This window comes from Meriones unguiculatus, chromosome 3, assembly GCF_030254825.1.
Source record: "Meriones unguiculatus strain TT.TT164.6M chromosome 3, Bangor_MerUng_6.1, whole genome shotgun sequence".
Classification (NCBI taxonomy): Eukaryota; Metazoa; Chordata; class Mammalia; order Rodentia; family Muridae; genus Meriones; species Meriones unguiculatus.
Window position 1 is genome coordinate 127,005,146 of NC_083351.1, and position 18,349 is coordinate 127,023,494.

Sequence of the window (18,349 nt, forward strand, 5' to 3'; positions counted from 1 at the left end):
GCTGGGTTCACTGCTGAATTAGAGCAGACAATTGGCGAGGTTAGGCCGCGGGCGCCCTTTGCCTCTCCGTGCCCCGTGCTAGACGACGCAATGATTACGTGAGTTAGTGCTGCTGCTTAGGCTGAAGATTTCTCACCCGAGGGCTGTGTGTCATGGCGTTGAAACAGAACAACAACGACCAGAACACACGTGTGCCAGGGCATTTCTGATGAAGTGAGATGTTCGCTGCATTTCAGACATACTCGCCAAGTCAGTGCTAATCGGAGGTCATCTCTTTGTCCCGCCTTCCATCAAATGCTATAGTCTGGTCTTTTTATCACCCGTCTCTGCCACCATTAAACAATATGCTGTCTTTCATCATGTCCACTGTCTTATTTTATTGCTTCAAAAAATCCTTTCCTCGTTATGTTGTAACGCCGCTTCAGTCATGAGTGGGATAACTTTGTGTGTGAGGCTTTTCAAACGCTCCTCATTCTGTTTCAAGGGCCAGTCTGCCTACCCACACACCACCATCCGTATGTCTTCATTATGATAGCTGTAAAACAGGCCTTGAGAACTGCATTGGACCACTTCCTTCGTGGAAAGGGCAGCACGTTAGTCCTTACAGGAAGACACACCTCTTCTGGATATGGATTTGCCTTTTCCATGGTCGTCATTCCCTTAAGCAGGCCTGCTATCATTCCCTGCCCGTATCATTTCATATTCTTCTTACTCGCCATGCCACATGTACTTTTATATTGATTTTTTTTTAAAGCCCAGTGGTGACACTGACCACTGAAAGTACCAAGCACTTGTATTTTGTCAACTTCCTATTGGTGCTAGATTGATCTATTTTACCAACCATTTTATCCTTCCTTTCTGTGAAGTGAGTGTATATCCAAACATGTAGCCGTGCCATTTTCAGTGCTTCCTGTGTTGGGAGGGTACTCTCTGCTCTCCCCACACTCAGCCTGACCACATGGCTTGTTTTGGCCAGTCGCAGACATGGCATTCGGCTTATCCACACTTGCAACCTCAGACAACATGGTAGGTTCCTGGAAGTCCTGTCTCTGGGGAAGCTCCTGAGGCTGATAACAGAGAGCAGTGTGAGAAAGCACAGGAAACAGTCATAGCAGCCATTCACTGCCACCACCACGTCACACGAACGATGAACAAACATACGTCTCGCAAGCCCCTGAGGGCTGGGATTCGTTTCTTATGACCACAAAAATGGCTAATGCGCATCCCCTTCACAGTACAATCCCACACTACCTTTTTAGTCACCTGTGGAACTGTGACAGAATGTACTTGACCTGCCAGCCAGTGACGAATCATCTCCGGCCTCTAGATTCTCTCTCTGTTCTTACTCTTTTCCAAGCTCAAATTGCCTGTTCCTGATCTTCAGTAAAACTTACTTTCAAATCTTTCCGAATAGCTCAAAACAGCCCTCCCACATGAAAACTCTGAAGGTCGGTTTGGAATGAGCTTTTCCTTTCTCTGGGTTCTCACGAGGACTTCGTGCTTATGCTTCCTGCCGCTCAGTTTGTTGGTCGTGATGAGCAGTGCTCTTTATTGAGCTCTTTATTGCACAGCAGACACGATTTTTAAACCTCCTCTGTTGGCTTGGATACACTAAGATGGACCAAAATGAAAAAGGGTTTTTTTGGGGGTTGGAGAAATACCAAGCAGAATAAAAGAAGAGGGAGCAATAGACCGTTGGTGGTATCGTCATAACACAGTGAAGTCTGAAGGTGTGGAAACAAGGATGCAGGGAAAGAGGACTGGGTAAGGACGCTTCCTGCTGCAGCCCCATCCCAAAAAATGTTTAACGAAACTAGTGGATAACCTGTAATCCCAAACCACACACTGAGGGGATCCTATAACTCACAGGAATAGCCTGCGCTGGCCTCTGCACCCTGAGCGTCATTGGCAGCTGGCAGCCCTGTGTGTGAACAAAGCTGGGGGTGTGGCCAGTCGTGCTTATACAGCATGGTATTTGTTAGATTACTTTCATAGCTATCCCCTAAATCCTTTGAAGTCAGTATTGTTACCATTCCTGCTTTTGCTTTTTGAGGTTTTAGTCTTTAATGATGTCTATGCTCACGTACGTGTGTGGAGTATTGAGTGCAGCTGTCTGCGGAGGCCAGGAGGGATCAGATTTTTTTTTGGAGCTGAGATTACAGACATTTCTGAGCTACCTGGTATGGGTGCTGGGAATCTAATTTGGGTCTTCTACAAGAGCAGCATGCTTTTAATCACTGAACACTCTCTCCAGCCCCTATCATTCTTGCTTTAAGGCAAGAAGGAGAGAATCAGAGATACTTAGGGGATTTCATTATCCTTCCAAATTATCACATGGTGATGTTCATTTTGTTATTGTGTAAGCGTGTGAATGAGTAAGTGTACTGTGGGTTGCCTATAAAATCGTAAAAATCTGATATGTCACACATGCCCCTGTTTTTGCTGATTTGGAACTATAAAATATACTTCCTAGATTTGTGGATAAGAGTACCCTGTTTCTCAAGAATGGCCTTTATTGCTTATAAGCCTATTTCCCACTTGTGGACAAGGGGCTAGAATTGCAGGAGGTTTGGCTTGTTTGTTTTTTAAAGCTGACTACAGTTCTAATACAATATTTTGAAATATTATGTGACTATGACAGCTCATTAAAAACGTTTCCTCAGATAGCAAGGAAATACATGTGGCTCTCGGGTGCTTACCCCTTTCATCCTTGGCAGTTATCTCGGGTCCCCCTGCTTCCAGTTCAAGTGGAGGACAGGTTGTTGACTGTGCAGCCTCTTATATTATGCTGAGAAAAATCCTGTTCAAATTTGTTTTGAGAAAGGATCCCATGGCTTTGGTTTAGGCTTATAAACTGGAGTGCAAAACCAAACAATTCTCAAACCTTTATTCAATGACGTGATGTGGCATTTTAATGCCATTCCTTGTGTTTCCCAAACTACATGCATAGCTAACTATGGCACTAACTATGCTCCCGGCTTTTTGACTCTTGACTACCAGGTAGTATGATTTTGCGTTTTCAAGAAGACAGCCGTGTGGTCTCTCTTATCTTTGTATGTCCGTTTTTCCCTGTCTGTGTTTTAACACGCTGTGCTGATGGAACCATTTTCTCTGTGTGCAGGAGTGGCCTGACCTATCTGGAGAATGACACATTCTCCTACGTGCTCAGGCAGGACCTGGCTAGAGACACCGGAGCAAAGAGTGGCATCCACCACAGGGACAAGGGGCTGGCTGAGTGACTCTGCCTTTCAGGAGAAAAGAAAGGTTCTTGGAGAACACAGGAGGGAAGACTCTTAGGTATCACAGCAGAGAAGGGCCCCCTTTCTCTCCTGCTGTTTTCTTGGCTTAGAGATCCCTAGCATGTATTTGCTGGGTGGGACTGCTGGCACTGTACTGCAGCGAATGGAGCACCCCTATGTGATCTTGGCAAGCCGCAGGAAGGCAAGATGATGAAAGGGACTCCTGGATCCTTCCAGGTTTACACTGGCTGTTTTGCAGTGCCTGGACTTTATCCCTGGGTGGGAATAAACTCTTTTCTGAGTGACATTAGGCTGGTGGGGAAGCCCGTGGGCTTTTCTTACAGTAGTCAGTTGCCTGCCAGTTGCTGAGCCATCTGATGAGAGCGAGGACTCTCTGAGTTGTTGCAGGAGGGACAAGTGATTCGTGTGTGTGTGAGCTCTCAGGGAGAATGTGCTTGCCTTGACCTTCCTGGGACATTGGGAATGACCAGAATCCTCCATACAAATTAAACAAACAAACAAACAAACAAACAAACAAACTGCTTAAACTAAACCCAATGGTTTAATTTCAGAACTAGCTATTTTAAATTAAAATTTATTTTCAAAGAATGGAGGGATAACATCTAATGGGTGATTTATGTTTTTATATTTTATTGAAGTGCTGGAGTTCACATTGAGGGCCTTACTAGATAATGCTAGATTATCACTCTACCAATGAGCTACAGCTTCAGCTCAGTTCTTCATATCTTGAAGTTGCAAAGTTAGGGATTAAAGCCATGTCAACAAAGTGAGCCTGCCTCCTCCATGAACAAACCTAGAACACTCCAGCCTGCTTCTCTCTTTTCATAGTTGTACGTGATCATTCATTTGTAAATGTGCACTGTCTCACAACTTAAATGATAGTTTTATGCATTCTGTCTTAACTCCCTAGCCATATATTTTTGGAGAATGAGAACACACGGTAGAATTTTAATCTGCTGCAAAGCAACTCCTGGTTTAGCTTTCTGTCTAAAGCCTTTCTTTACAAAGTCTTGGTTTGTTGGTTAGTGACCAAATCGCAGCGATTATCATATACATTGAGTAACCCAATGGTTTAACTTCAGTTGCCTCCTGTGGAGTCTCTATTGATGACATCAATTACTGCAGCAAATTAACATGCAAGGTGCAGAAATGCACAGGAAGCTGCAGTCAATGTACTGCATTCACAGAAAATAAGTGCAGGCTATTCAAAATGCTTAAACTTGATGTATATTAAACAGAGCTATAATTTTCCTTGGTTTTCAGGGAAGAGAAACCATTTTTTGTGCCTACAGTATTTCAATTGCATCATAATATGAAGAGTTTCACCCTTGAAATATTCACATCCTAGTTTGTTATTGGTTATGATTTTGAAAAATTCTTAAATGCTAAGCCTCAATTTTAACATTCTCTAAAGTAATGATAACAACAGGACTGGAATCAAGCACCAGTGATTTACTGCTCATGAAATAAAGAGACATTATTATAAAATTATCTTTAAAGTGTTACAAGATGATGTTGTTCATAACTTATTACTGTGAATGACTTTGTAATTACAGCTAATTGTAACTGATTTTTGTCTACCAGTATGGTGAAATGATTAACACTATAAGCTTCAAAAACCAATAAAGTTGGTTTTAAGTTCTGACTGCCTCCTCTTGTGTGAACTGGGGCAATTTTCTTCTTTTCTTATCTGTAATATTACGTAAAATCCTGTGTTGTGTTTATAGTAGTGAGGGCTACTGTGAGAAAATTCTAAATTTGTCAGTGTCACAGTGTTGGTGAGGCAACATTCTAAAGTTAATAAGACAACATTCTAAAGCTGTGCTACCCAGGATTCCTGGCAGAAAAATGTTGATGTGCTCAGATGAGGGTGTTCAAGAAGAGTTCAGACAAGTTACAACACACAGTTAAGAGCTAGTGATCTAGATAGCTGCAGGGATGGATAGTATCTTTATAATCTGCAGAGAAAGAGAGAGACTCTCTTCACTGTCCTTTGCTCTAAGCCTGACCCCTATACAGAAAGGAGATATCTTGGATCTGGAGGAAAAGAGCTGTGTGGGACATACATAGGATATAGGGTCATTTATCAGTAGCTTGGCACAGAGCAAGGGATGAAAAGGAGATATGGAGAAACACTGGAAAAGACCAACACAGAAATGGTTGGCAGAGTGCCTGCTGTAGTAGCACTCAGTACATCTCTTCAACATCTCTTACATCTCTTCAACTAAATATGACAGATACTGTTGATAACTATAACCTACTTCTTTCTGTGTCTCAAGATGTCAAAATGGTATGTAGTCTTTTATGCCTAAAAGGAAATCATGAAATTTGCAAGCAAGTGGATGGAACTAGAAGAGAGCAAGGTGAGTGAGGTATCCCAGAAACAGAAAGACAGGCTTGGTATACACTCACTAATAAGCAGATATTAGCCATATAAATATAAGATAGCCATCTACAGACCTAAGGAAACTAAACATAAAGGGGGATGCTTAAATATCATTTAGAATGGCAAACAGGATAGACACCAGAAGCAATGGAAGAGAGGAAACAAGATGGGAGCCTACTATATAAGTCCTCTGAAAGGATTCACCCAACAGGGGAATCAAAGCAGATGCTGAGACACAGGGTCAAACTTTGGGCAGAGCGCAGGGTCTTATAGAGGAAGAGAAGGGCGGGAATAGAGTGACATGGAGGGGACAGGAGCTGCACAGGAGAGCAACAGAACTAAAAGATCTGAACCCAGGGGGTCCTGCAGAGACTGATGCACCAATGGAGGACCATGCATGGAGAGGACCTAGACCCTCTGCTCAGATGTGGCCGATTGGCAGCTCAGTCTTCATGTGGATCTCTGAGTGAGTAGAACAGAACCTGTCTCTATCATAAACTCAGTTGACTGCTCTTTGATCACTTGCCCCTGGTGACGCAGCCTTGCCAGGCCATGGAAGAAGTGGATCCAGGCATTCCTCATGAGACTTAACAAATTGTGGCCAGATGGAAATAGCGGAGAACTCTTCCTTTCAGTGGACTAGGGGAAAGAGATAGGGGGAAGATGAAGGGAGGATCGGATTAGGGGAGGGAGGCTTCAATTGGAATACGTAATGAATAAATTGTGAAGAGAAACATTAACAATTAAAAAGAGAATCACAGGGATTACAATTTTGGTTCCTACTGATTCTCCTGAATTCATTAGCATTTCCTAGTTCAGAGGATATGGACTGTGTTTTTTAATGACCTGCTGACATGCCTCTTTTTCACTGTTTTTTAATAAACAGTGAAGAATTTTCATTGCTGTTATAATATATGCTGTCCTTCTCATGCTACCTGTAGTGGTTTGAACAGGTAATGTACTCTATAGACTCAGGCATTTGAACATTCAGTCCCTACTGGTAGCTCTGTTTGGAGGGACTTAGAGGACATGCCATCCTGGGGGAAGTAAATCTCGAGAGACAGGTTTAGAGAATTAACAGCCATAATCTACTCCCTGCTCACTTCCCCTGCTTCATATCTGCAGTAAGAGGTATACTCTTTCAGCTCCCTGCTCCTTCCACCATGCTGCCATGGTTATCTACCACGATGGACCCTTAGCCTCTTGCAACCATATGCAAATCAACTCTTCCTTTTGTAAATTGCTTCTGATGTTTTTATCACGGCAGCAGAAAAGTATCTAACACATTATCTACATATTTCTTATTAAGATTAAAATGAACATTGTATTATAAAATGGTTTCTATATATTGGTAGACCCTAAAAACTTAGTCTTCAGCTTTTAAAGCCAGTTGCTGAATGACCTTTTCAAATCTTAGGGATTTAAATGTCATTTATAACTAGAAGACACCAATGTTGCCCTAGCTACATCAAGATTACCCTGGTGTCCTGCTAGCATATCCCACTGTGTACTCAACATTGCCATTGGATGTAGAAGCACCTTAGAATAGTTTGTACCAAGACATATTCTTAACTCTCCCTTCTGCTTCATCTACCTCTTTCTAAAAGTCTTGCTCCCATTCAGTCATCCAGCTCACACAATGTCATCTAGGTTTCTTTGCATGCACTGAGCTTTAGACCTCACACCTACCTTATGTGCACTGTGGAGCCTTTTTTTCTTTTACTTCACCTGCTTTAGAATCAGGCAGAGCCATGTCCACAAGCCAATCTCATCAGCTATGCCTTTGAAGCACTTTCACACTTTCGCCCCCTTTGTAACTGTAGGCTTGGTTTGAGTCTCATCATCTGAATTTGAATTAGCAGTCTCTAAGTGATGTTATCGTATTCACAGGTTCCTCCTCTCCCATACTGTAGTCATGCTTTCCACCAAGTCAGGCCATATCACTTCACTGCTCAATAACCAAAACTACTTCACTCACTTAAAGTCAAAGTCTGACAGTGTCCTCCAGCATCTCGGTGCAATCTCTGCTGTTAGTTCCTTTGCCAAATTGTCTCATCTAATCTCTCTGTTATCAGTTTTTCTTTCCAGTTACGTGAGGCTTCCTTGTTGACCTATGAGTGAGCTCAGCATTCCCTTCTTGAACAGGCATCCATACCTGTATCTTCAGCTTCGTAGTCCCTTTACTTCCCCTAATCTGACCTTCTCTACATTTTTCATCTGTTTTGCTCAAGAACCCTTGCTAGATGAGGCCTTTCCTGGCCAGGAAATAGCTGCACTTTCTACTATTTTTCCTTTAATTCTTCAGCGTGATGAAACCGTCACCTTGCTTGGAGTTTTACTCACTTTCTTGTGTTCAGTCTCCTTCTTTTTAGCGCATAAGCTCTAGGAGGTTAGAGACGTCTATCATACTTGATGTTCCCATGGCTAGGATAATGGATGAATGAACACATCAATCAGAATTGTTAGGATACTTACCAGTTTATGGGTCTCTGAGGCAGTCTGATTTTTCTAATATAAAATAGTCTATGCTATTGTATGTCCAATACTTTACAGCCAGTAAAAGTGTTAACAAAGAAGGTAATTTTAAGTTGATTTTTGTTTTTAAAGGAAATACATTTTCCTTATAAATATTTTTTATTAACAAATAAGTCTTAAGATGCAAACATTATGATGAAAAAGATTTCTACCAATGATATTTGTGAGATTGTCTGTCTAGGTATGAATGCTAAAATGTTAAACATTTATCTGAACTTTTTCTCCCATCCTTCTGGAGTCAGAGCAATCTGGGGAAAATGGTTTGCCCTGAACTTGGGGGAAGAGCTTGAATTTTTAAAAGCCTGTCTCTCCTGTCACACAGCTAGCTCCTCTGGTTTCCTTTACTGGAAGACACTGGGGTAAAACACAAGAACGAGAGAGCATTGCCATGGTGACATATATACCGATTTTCTAGTTATCCTGCATTTTGTTTGCAAAAAAAAAAATTACTCTTTTCAAAATATTACATTTATTTAGGGTCTGTGTCTGTGGGGAGTGGTTCACGCTTTCCTTCCCCCATGTAGGTTCCAGGTATCAACTTATGTCTTCAAGCTTGAGAGCAGACACCCTTCCCCATGGGCTTATCTCACCAGCTGCTAGGAGCATCTTCCAATGCCCAGCACTTTTCTAAGCAGTGTTTCCTAAGCTATGCTCTGAAAGAATGCAACTATCTATGAGACATTTACGGGATTCCTTCCATGGAATTACTCAACTGCCAAAGATATTTGGGGGGGAAGGCTAAATAAACTACAAATTACAAATACTCAATGTGTATTTACTATAAAACACATTGTGAGTCTTCAGTAGAGAAATCATGTATTTGGATTTTCTAAACTGACTTCACCACAGAATCTGTTTTCATAGACCTCAAGTTGAACTGAGCATAATTTGGAAATCCCATTGTATTTTAGAAAGATTTTATTTAATTTTCATGTGATCCTGTTAGGTTTGTTTTACACATAAAACAAATGAAGGTTTAGCATTAGAACAGGATTTCCTCATAGGTCACAGTGGTCATAGGGTGAGCTGAAATTAAGCCCTCCTCTCCCAATTTTAATTTCCATTCCATTGTATCATAATGCCAATTGGATTATTTCCCAGGGCTTGTTGTATGTCTTGTTTCTTTGTGCCTACTTGTAACAGATCATGGCTGATGTAGTGGTTGTCAAGAAAAGACATTTATTTCTCACTGTTCTGGTGTCGGGAAGCTCAGTTATAAGTGGCTAACATCGGGTAAGGGCTTTCCTGCTGTATCAAAAAATGCAGAAGGATGTCACCTGGAGAGTGGGCACTTCAGAGAGCAAGAAGATCTGAGTAAAGGGCACAGGGAGGAGACAGCTGACCTTCAGAGCCATGTCCTTCCTTCAGTGACTTACCACAAGGTAATGGCAACAGCTCTCTCATTAGGGTGTAGTTCTCACGAGAGCACCATTTCCACATACTGTGAGAGTTGCAGTTAAACTTCAGCAGGAATTTCAGAGGGATGCTCAAACCACAACACCATACCACATCACCACAAACCGATTGCTTAAGCAATGAAAGCAACAACAAAAGTATTTTCTCAGGCTCTCAGGGAATCTTTTTTTCTTTCCTTGAGTCTGGTAGGTGAGCAATGGAAGTTCTCTCTCTCTCTCTCTCTCTCTCTCTCTCTCTCTCTCTCTTCCTTCTTTCTTATTGTCTTGATGGAGACTTAGCCCAGGCTTGAGTATCAAGCAAGCTAAGTGTTATTCTGCTGCTAGCTTACACTTCTAGCCACATTTTTCTATTTTAACCAAACTCTTTTGGTGCATTCCTAACTTAATTGTTCAACACTAAATAGATTTTTTTATATTGGTTAGATTGTAGTTAAATAACATAAAAAGTACTTTCAGACATTCTGGGTTGATGGTACAGTCATAGGAACAATTACCTTTATTAGATATTTTCTGTGCTACCCAGACTTTTATGTTTTGTGCTTTCTTGCATTTATTAAATTGTTTCTCACAGCAGTCTTGTTTAGGAAATATTTTACCATTCCCAGTTTATTACCAGATATGACATCACATCACTCACAAGGTGACAAAACACAAATTTGAACCTGAACTTTTGACTATATTGTCTTGGTGACAGCTGATTCAGAATTAAGAACCACATCTCTGTCTTAGTCTCTGTACAGGGTGCACAGTAGCACTGGAATGATGGCTGATGCTTTTACTGGGCTCTGGCATAGAAAGTCCTCATGTCTGTTGGTCCAACTAGGTCTGGGAAGCCCCTTGGTGGGATTTTAATAGAAGAAGCCAACATATGATTGCATAAGTGAGCGTGATCAGGGTGAGCCATGACTACTTCTGTCTTTAATCATCCTTGTTTGTCTTCCTTTTTTCCTTCCTCTTGTCTCCAGTGTCTGCAAATCATGAGTCACCTCCACCCCACTCTGAGTTCCATCAGTGAACCTCTGATGTACATATTTGGGTATATACTTGGGTAAAGTGTATGAATGTAAATACTTCTCTACTTCTGTTTGGATAGAATGGGTCAAAGCAAGGGCTATTGCTGCAGCACCAAAGCAGATCGTGTACAAGATGCTGGTAAACATAACGCTATGTATCATCACATGTGGCTTAAGTGTGATGCCACTCAGATTTCCATGTGTTTTTGAAGCTGTGACTCATATAAAAACACAACCCACTAAACTCAAAACTGAGCTAATAGTCTAGTGATCTTAACCCTCTTTCAAGCTATTTATTTATTTGTTTATTTATTTTTGGTATTACTATGTTGTTCTAATGATCCTAGAACTTTCTATGTGGACCAGGCTGGCTTTGAATTTACAAAGATTCATTTACCTTTGACTCCAGAGTGCTGGATTAAAGGTATATATCATTATGTTTGGATTTTCTCAGACGTTTTTTACTACGTTAATATGCATACAGAAAACATACTGTATATACGTTCTCTAATGTATGAAGTGAAATATTTTGTCAGGAAGTTACATCTGTTCATAGCAACATGGACCCATCTGTTACAATAATGGAGGGTTGGCAATCAAAATCAATTTGTGCTGAAATCAATTGATTAATGAAGTAATTTCAGAATGCTTGTTATATCTTGGGCATTTGAGAATAGCACGTGCATGCCTCACAGCCAGAATACCTTCAGGTGGTGCCTTTCTAAAGATGGCTGAAGAAAGGAACAATGAAGACCTGAGGTCGGGGCAAGTCTTCTCAGTTCTTCCTGTCTCAAAACAGTGCCGTGGTCTTGCAGAGGAAGCTAATGCCAACAGGTCCTACTCATTTTCTAGGCCATCTCCCTAAGGGGATGACATGCCACAGGGAGGTTGTTTTTTATTTATTCTCCTTCACAAAAGCGTGTTGTGTGTGAGGCCAGAACTCCAAGTTGTATAATTTTTATTTTGTGGTCCAATGTAGAAGCTTCTTCACACACTTAGGTGAGAAGATAAATGTCTTTGAAAATTTGTCACTTTATTTTCATTTCCTTATCTGAGTCTTCCGGCATTCTGTATTGGCATTCTAGGCACATTATGCCCATCGGTACCAAGAAGTTGCCGTGATAATTTGCTGATGATTCTTAGGATTGTTTATGGTTTTTGGGTCATGTTAACCTTCCGAACACCTTTGATGAAGCTGTTAGAAAGGTGTATTCTGTGTCGATACTTCCATGTTGGTAAAGTTTCACCCCAGTGCTGCTGGCAGCTGACCTTACAACTTGTAGGACAAGTGCCATGAGTATACAGCCAGCATTGAGGAAGGAAGAAGAGTGAAGGAGCCACGAAAGAGGTGAGTGAAAGGTAGATTTAATAGACTCATTCTGTATTAGGCCGTACATTCAACAGTTTCTGCATTTCATTATAAAAAGGAGCAAAACAAAACAAAAAGCAAACAACCAGAGACTCTCTTTTTTTCATTGAAGTCAGTTTGCATTGAAGAAGACTTCTCTCCTTTGTCTGACACATTTTTCATAAATACTGTAGAAAATCCCTTGTGCTCATTTACTCTAGAAGTAAGTGAGGTAGAGCCATGAGCAAAAGCCTGCTTTGATTAGGGTGTCGCAGTGCATTATATGTATTTACTGTAGGGATCTTTCAGATTGGCTGGACCAGGAGTAGCCATTTTGTCCCCTGGGCTTTTGTAACATGTAGTTTTCTTCTCTTCTCTTCTCTTCTCTTCTCTTCTCTTCTCTTCTCTTCTCTTCTCTTCTCTTCTCTTCTCTTCTCTTCTCTTCTCTTTTCCTCTCCTCTCCGTTCCTCTTCTCACCTCTTCTCTTTCTTTCTTGATTCCTTCTTTCCTTTCTTTCTTCCTTTCTTTCTTCCTTCCTTCCTTCCTTCCTTTCTTTCTTTCTTTCTTTCTTTCTTTCTTTCTTTCTTTCTTTCTTTCTTTTTCTCCTTCAGTGCCTTGTTCAGCCATTATCAGAGAAGCTTCTAATAGATAGAAACCAGCACAGAGACCTACAACAAGACAATGTTCAGAGTTTGGAGTACTCAGTCCTAAACTGGATATCTTCATCAAACTCCTCCCCTCAGGGATTAGGGAGCTATGCAAAAGAGGAGGCAGGATAACTTTAAGAACCAGGGGTGACTCTAAGGAAAGAGTGTTCTCCAGACACAAGAGGACTGAGGAACATGTGAATTCACAGACACTGTCAGCACACACTGAGCCTCCACAGTTACCAGCACTGACAGGGTAAGTGGACATGGCCTTCTACTGCCAATCAAAAAGCTATCTGTAATTGATATTCTTGGTGACTATCAGTTTTTTTTCTCCACTGGAGTCTGGCTGCACTGGATATATTAGCCATCTTTAAGGGCAGATCACATGTTCAGAAGTAGTTCACCAACACAAAACAAACTCAGTACTATTTTTGTAGACTTTTTGTCTCAAATTGCTTTATTTGAGCCTTTTGTTTTAGTTTTATTGGTCTTTTGCTTGTGCATTTTGGTTTCTATTTCTGTGGAGTGTGTGTATTTCTTGTATTTTTTTAAGAGAGAAAGAGTGTTGAGTTGAATGTATGTGAAGGATGAGATGAGAATCTGGCAGGAGTTGGGGGAGAAATGTGTGATCAGAATATAATGTATGAAAATTATTTTTCAATAAATAGGTAGCTTGGCACAGTGGCACATGCCTATAATCCCAGCACTCAGGGAGGCAGAGGCAGGCAGATTTCTGTAAATTTGAGGTCAGCTTGTTCTACAAAGCGAGTCTAGGACAGCCAAGGCTAAACAGAGAAACCCTGTCTTGAGAAATCAATAGATAGATAGATAGATAGATAGATAGATAGATAGATAAAAATAAATAGGTAATCTGATACAGATCATACTTCATGCAACACCAGCGGCAAAAAATTGCAAGTTTTGCTTTGGGAAATAGTTTGAATGGCTATAGCTATAAGCTTTAGCATCAAATTGCTTGAATTAAACATTAATTCAATCTTTTATTATTTTATTTTATTTTGTTATTTTTTTGAGTCAGAGTCTTGTTATGTAGCCCAATGTGTCTTACTTAACCTTGTGACCATTCTATCTCTGCCTTCAGAGCTAGTTCTATGTCTTATCAGCTGTAGGATTCTATTTGTTTTTACCTTCTTTGGGTCTCAGTTTTCTCATCAATAAAGTGAGGGTGGTAATATTACAACTTAATAAGCTTAATACAGACACGAATTTATACAATCCATCAGGTCACGTTTTCAACAAAGTGTACTGCTCTGTTTTCTAAGAAAGAAGGGTTCCCACCATCTGGCCATAGTTTGTCTAGAGCACAAATGTCTCTAGGCACTGTCTGCCATCTGTTTTGCTTTCCTTTCTTGCTTGTGTGGGTCAGCTTCTATAAAGGGGAAAGAACCAGCAATTCCCCAATTGGTTGGTTCGTTAACGTTTGGACTTTTATTGCTTTGGTCTACTTTCTGAGGCATGGTCTCTCTATAATATTCAGTCCAGACTAGCATCCAACTCACAATCCACATTCCTCAGCCTCCTCAGTGCTGGGGTCCCAGGCCACCAGTACCACCACAGTCTGCTCAAGTTTGGACCTTTATAGTAGTCTGATTACTATGTCTACAGGCTCTGACCGTGTCCAGAGGATACATTGGGGATGAATGGATATAATACAGTTTTGGTAAGTTATAGTCCTTCTACAGTCTTAAGTTCTCAAAAACAACCATTAGCCCTTGCTTGACTTTTCCAAAATAGTACACTAACAAGAATTGCACAGTAGGAAGAACTGACACAGAGGTGGCCCTGCCTTGCCAAGCCAGCCGGAAATGATCACTTACAGCAGCTACTTTATTGTGACTACCCAACCAGCATGTTTTCCAGTGAACACAATGGCATGTGTTGGGCTGCAGCCTTTGTGGAAAGGGGCAACTTACACTTGTGAAATCCTGATTAGCATGAACAACAGCCCTAGGTATTTTATTTCCAGACTATAGGGCAATCTTTTCTTCATGGGTTTTACCTTTATAAAATCACATGACATTTACATTTAATCCTGGTTTTCTTGGTCTGAGTTACTTTATCTGTTCTTCTCCAAAATGAAAGATTCTCTAAGTTACTGGATGTCCTCTTCAGAAATGAATGCAGAAAAGTTTTTGAGTGTCATAAAACATATTTCCCTGTGAGCAAAGAGGACTGACTCTCTGTTTTTCCTTCAAGAACTTTAAGACAAATCAGCATGGAGTAGATTGAGCAAGGCACCAGATTATACTTTAACAAAATGAATGCTCACTTTGACCTTTGGTCCAGGAATGGTGGCCACAGTGAACACTTCTATCTAATCTATTAGTCTCCACAAACAGACTTTCAGGAATTTGCTTTTAGCGAAAATAGCCTACACATTTCCGTGAACATGGAGGCCAGTCCCAATCCACACAGCATTTAGATCCTGGTTCTTTTTGGAGGGGGGTGGGGTGCATGGAATAAAGGCTGTCTTGTTTTCAAAAGGATGTTTAAAAGCTGTATAATACTAGAATTTTAAACCAAAAGCATGGAGGATAAAGCTTTGAAAGAAACACTTTGCTGTTGTTGCTGTTGCAGTGAGCCCCAGGATCTGTAGCAAACATTTCATTTTTCTGGTGTGGAGAAGAATGGAGCTGGGATGATACTCTTTCTTTGTTTGCTCATAGGAATGGTTTCTTAGCCTAAAATGATGTTTTTGTCCATCTCTTTAGAATGAAACAGATCCTTTTCAGTGTTGACAAACACAAATTTCATACATACAAGTTTTTAATCATGGATGACATTCTCACTTGCTTTCTTTAGGCAAAGAAGAGATCATGTGACCATGTGGACATATGTCTTGCGGTTGTTTGTAAAATTGATCTAATGTGAATTGGAGAAAAACTATCAAATTTGGGCCAAACATCATGATAAGGAGAGTGTGAGGATAAGAGAGAATTAAGAGATAAAATACTTATGTCAAAGAATTTGTAATGCTAGAGAAATGGAGCTAAGCGGTTTAGTAATGCAAGTTTAAGAGTTGAAAAGATTCAGAAATGGTGGCACTATTTCACTATTCCTCTTTCATAAGGTCCCCATCCTACAGAGGAATCAGACAAAATCAGTTTGAGCCTGGTAGAATGAATACAAAGCTTGGAGTGAAAAGGGATAAACCTCACCTAGTTATAAATGCCCCAGGGATCTTGATATAGCCTAGAAGCATCCTAGAGATATTCCTCACAAAGCCTTGGAATAGGGGAATTGAAAAACCTCACCCCACAGGTGACCAACACATTCACTTACATTCACAGTAAGTGAATGAAGAGTCAACCAGTAACTCAGAAGTGGTGACCTCAGGCTAACGTTTTCTAGAACATCTGGGGGCTTGCAGAACAAAGCATTCCCCTCAGGAGATCATTTCTCTGCCTGAGGATCTTGGAGAAACCCAGGAATCTGTTGGTTCCTATGTGTACCCATTAGTATTAGGTTGTTAGTGGTTGGTTGGTTGTCAACAGCTTCTTGAGAGAGGGAAACCTAGTTCTTTGTCTGACAGTTGCCCAAGAGAGAGATCTTCCAGTTTTATTGAATCTCCCTTATAATAATAGTGTGGGTTTTTGAAACCACTGAATTCTGTATTTAAAGAAAAAGAATTCTATCTATCTATCTATCTATCTATCTATCTATCTATCTATCTATCTATCTCAGCTGAAATTACTGGAGAGCTGAAAAATTCATGTTCAGGGCAGATGGATGCTTATCAAAGCATTTTCTAGACAGAGGAGGCTCATCTGCAGATCTCCCTTTGGCAAGCCCTGGAAGCTACCCTGGCAAGTGCCTTTGCCAACTCTGCCTCAGGCTCATGGCATTGCTCTTCCTCCTGTACTTCCTGGCTTGATACTCTAGTCACTGATTCCAGCACTCCTGTATGCCCTGCAGCACCGTCCTTCTCCCACTCACTTAGGTAGCACCTTCATTTGTGCAGCTCTATTCTGTAGGACATTTTTCTGCTATTTGTCTTCTTCACTGTGAACTTGAATCTCTCCTGTGTATTTTACCTCATTCACAAATTGTTTCTTTGCCTTCTTTTCAAGTCTTGACTTTCTGTCCTCAACCAAGTTCTTTTCTTTAAAGAAAATTTTATTAACCACATGTTTATTATACAAAGTGATGGGTTTTACAAGGACACATTTACTCAATGATATCATGCATTTTTCACTATACTTAAACCACTATTATACTTTCCTGTCTCCTTCCCTCTCCCTTCAGTCCTAGCCTCTTCCTAAATACTACTTTCATGGCATAAATATTTTTCTACTTTATGTCATTTATAACTTTTCTAGAAGAGAACATGTAATTTTTTCTTTCTGATTTTGGCTTATTCTCTGGTGCTTTCTGTGGTGCTCTCTAGTTCCGTTCATTTTCTTACAAACAATATAATTTGTTTTAAATTTTTCTAGTAGCTTGTTTATTTATTTATTTATTATTAATTAGTGTTTTGAGATAAGAACTTGCCACCTGGCCTAGTCTGCCCAGAACTTATGGCCTCCTGCCTGCCTCAGCCTTCTGAGTGCTGAGACTACAGGTGTGTGCCACCAGGCCTGTCCTTCTGTATGGATGACTAAAAGAAATGGAAAAAACATTTTCATATAACTTTCAAGTAGCAAAGGCTATAATTTAAAAACAAGGATTTGAACAGTAGCATAGACAGTGCTGATTGCTGGATTCACAATGACCCTAAAAGCTAGCTAAGGAATCCTGTTCACGAACAAGGGAAGAAGACATTTAAATAGGAATAAAAAGTGCTGTATCCCTTTCATCAAATCGGTAATTTCCAACACAATTGTTTTCAGAAGAAAACAAAGCAAAATGGGAGTTAAAAACATAAAATAAAAAATAAAATAAATATAAAATAAATATAAAATAAAATAAAAATAAAAATAGAAGAAATACTACAAGCTGCATGAAGATGTGTTTTGATTTTTCAGGTAATAAATTCCAGCTCCGCACTCAGGAAGCTGAGGCATGGATATCATGAATTCAAGGCTAGTCTGGGATACATGGAGGGAATTCCAGGCCACTTGCATTGTCTCAGAAAGAAAAGGGGCAGGGCAGTCAAATTAACCAGTGAAACAAAAAGTTTGAGACTGGACTTGTTTAATGATCAAAGAAACACCGCTGGTCTTACCCCGGCACAGTGAAGGCATCTAGGACTATCCTGTTAAGCTTCCAGACAGAGAAAACAGATTACAAAGACAAGAAAGAACAAATGATAACAGCATTGCTCTTCTTTGCAATACATCAAACAGAAGACAGTGAAGTCATGTGCTGGGCTTTTGTAGCCCACCATTTTCCAGACACTCTATAGGAAGTGTTGTGTAGGAACAGCATTTCAAGACGTACAGAGATCTAAGAAGCAAACTACTCACATGCCCTGCTTGGAAAAGCTACCATAAAAAAATGCAACAGACTCTGGATCCAGGTACTCAAGGGCAGATGCAGGGTGATTGTAAGTTCAAGGTCAGATTGTATCAAAAACAATAAAAGACTTGGCTCGGAATAATGATTTTACATTAAAGAATAACATGTATCAAGTAAAAATACAATTGATAAATTACAATTGCAAATGTTATTAAAATTATGGGAAACACGTAGAGCAAAAGAGTATTTTACTATTTCCTTGACTCTAAGATAAATGAAGCAGGTCCTATATTGTTACTCCCAAATAATCTTCTCTACTGATAG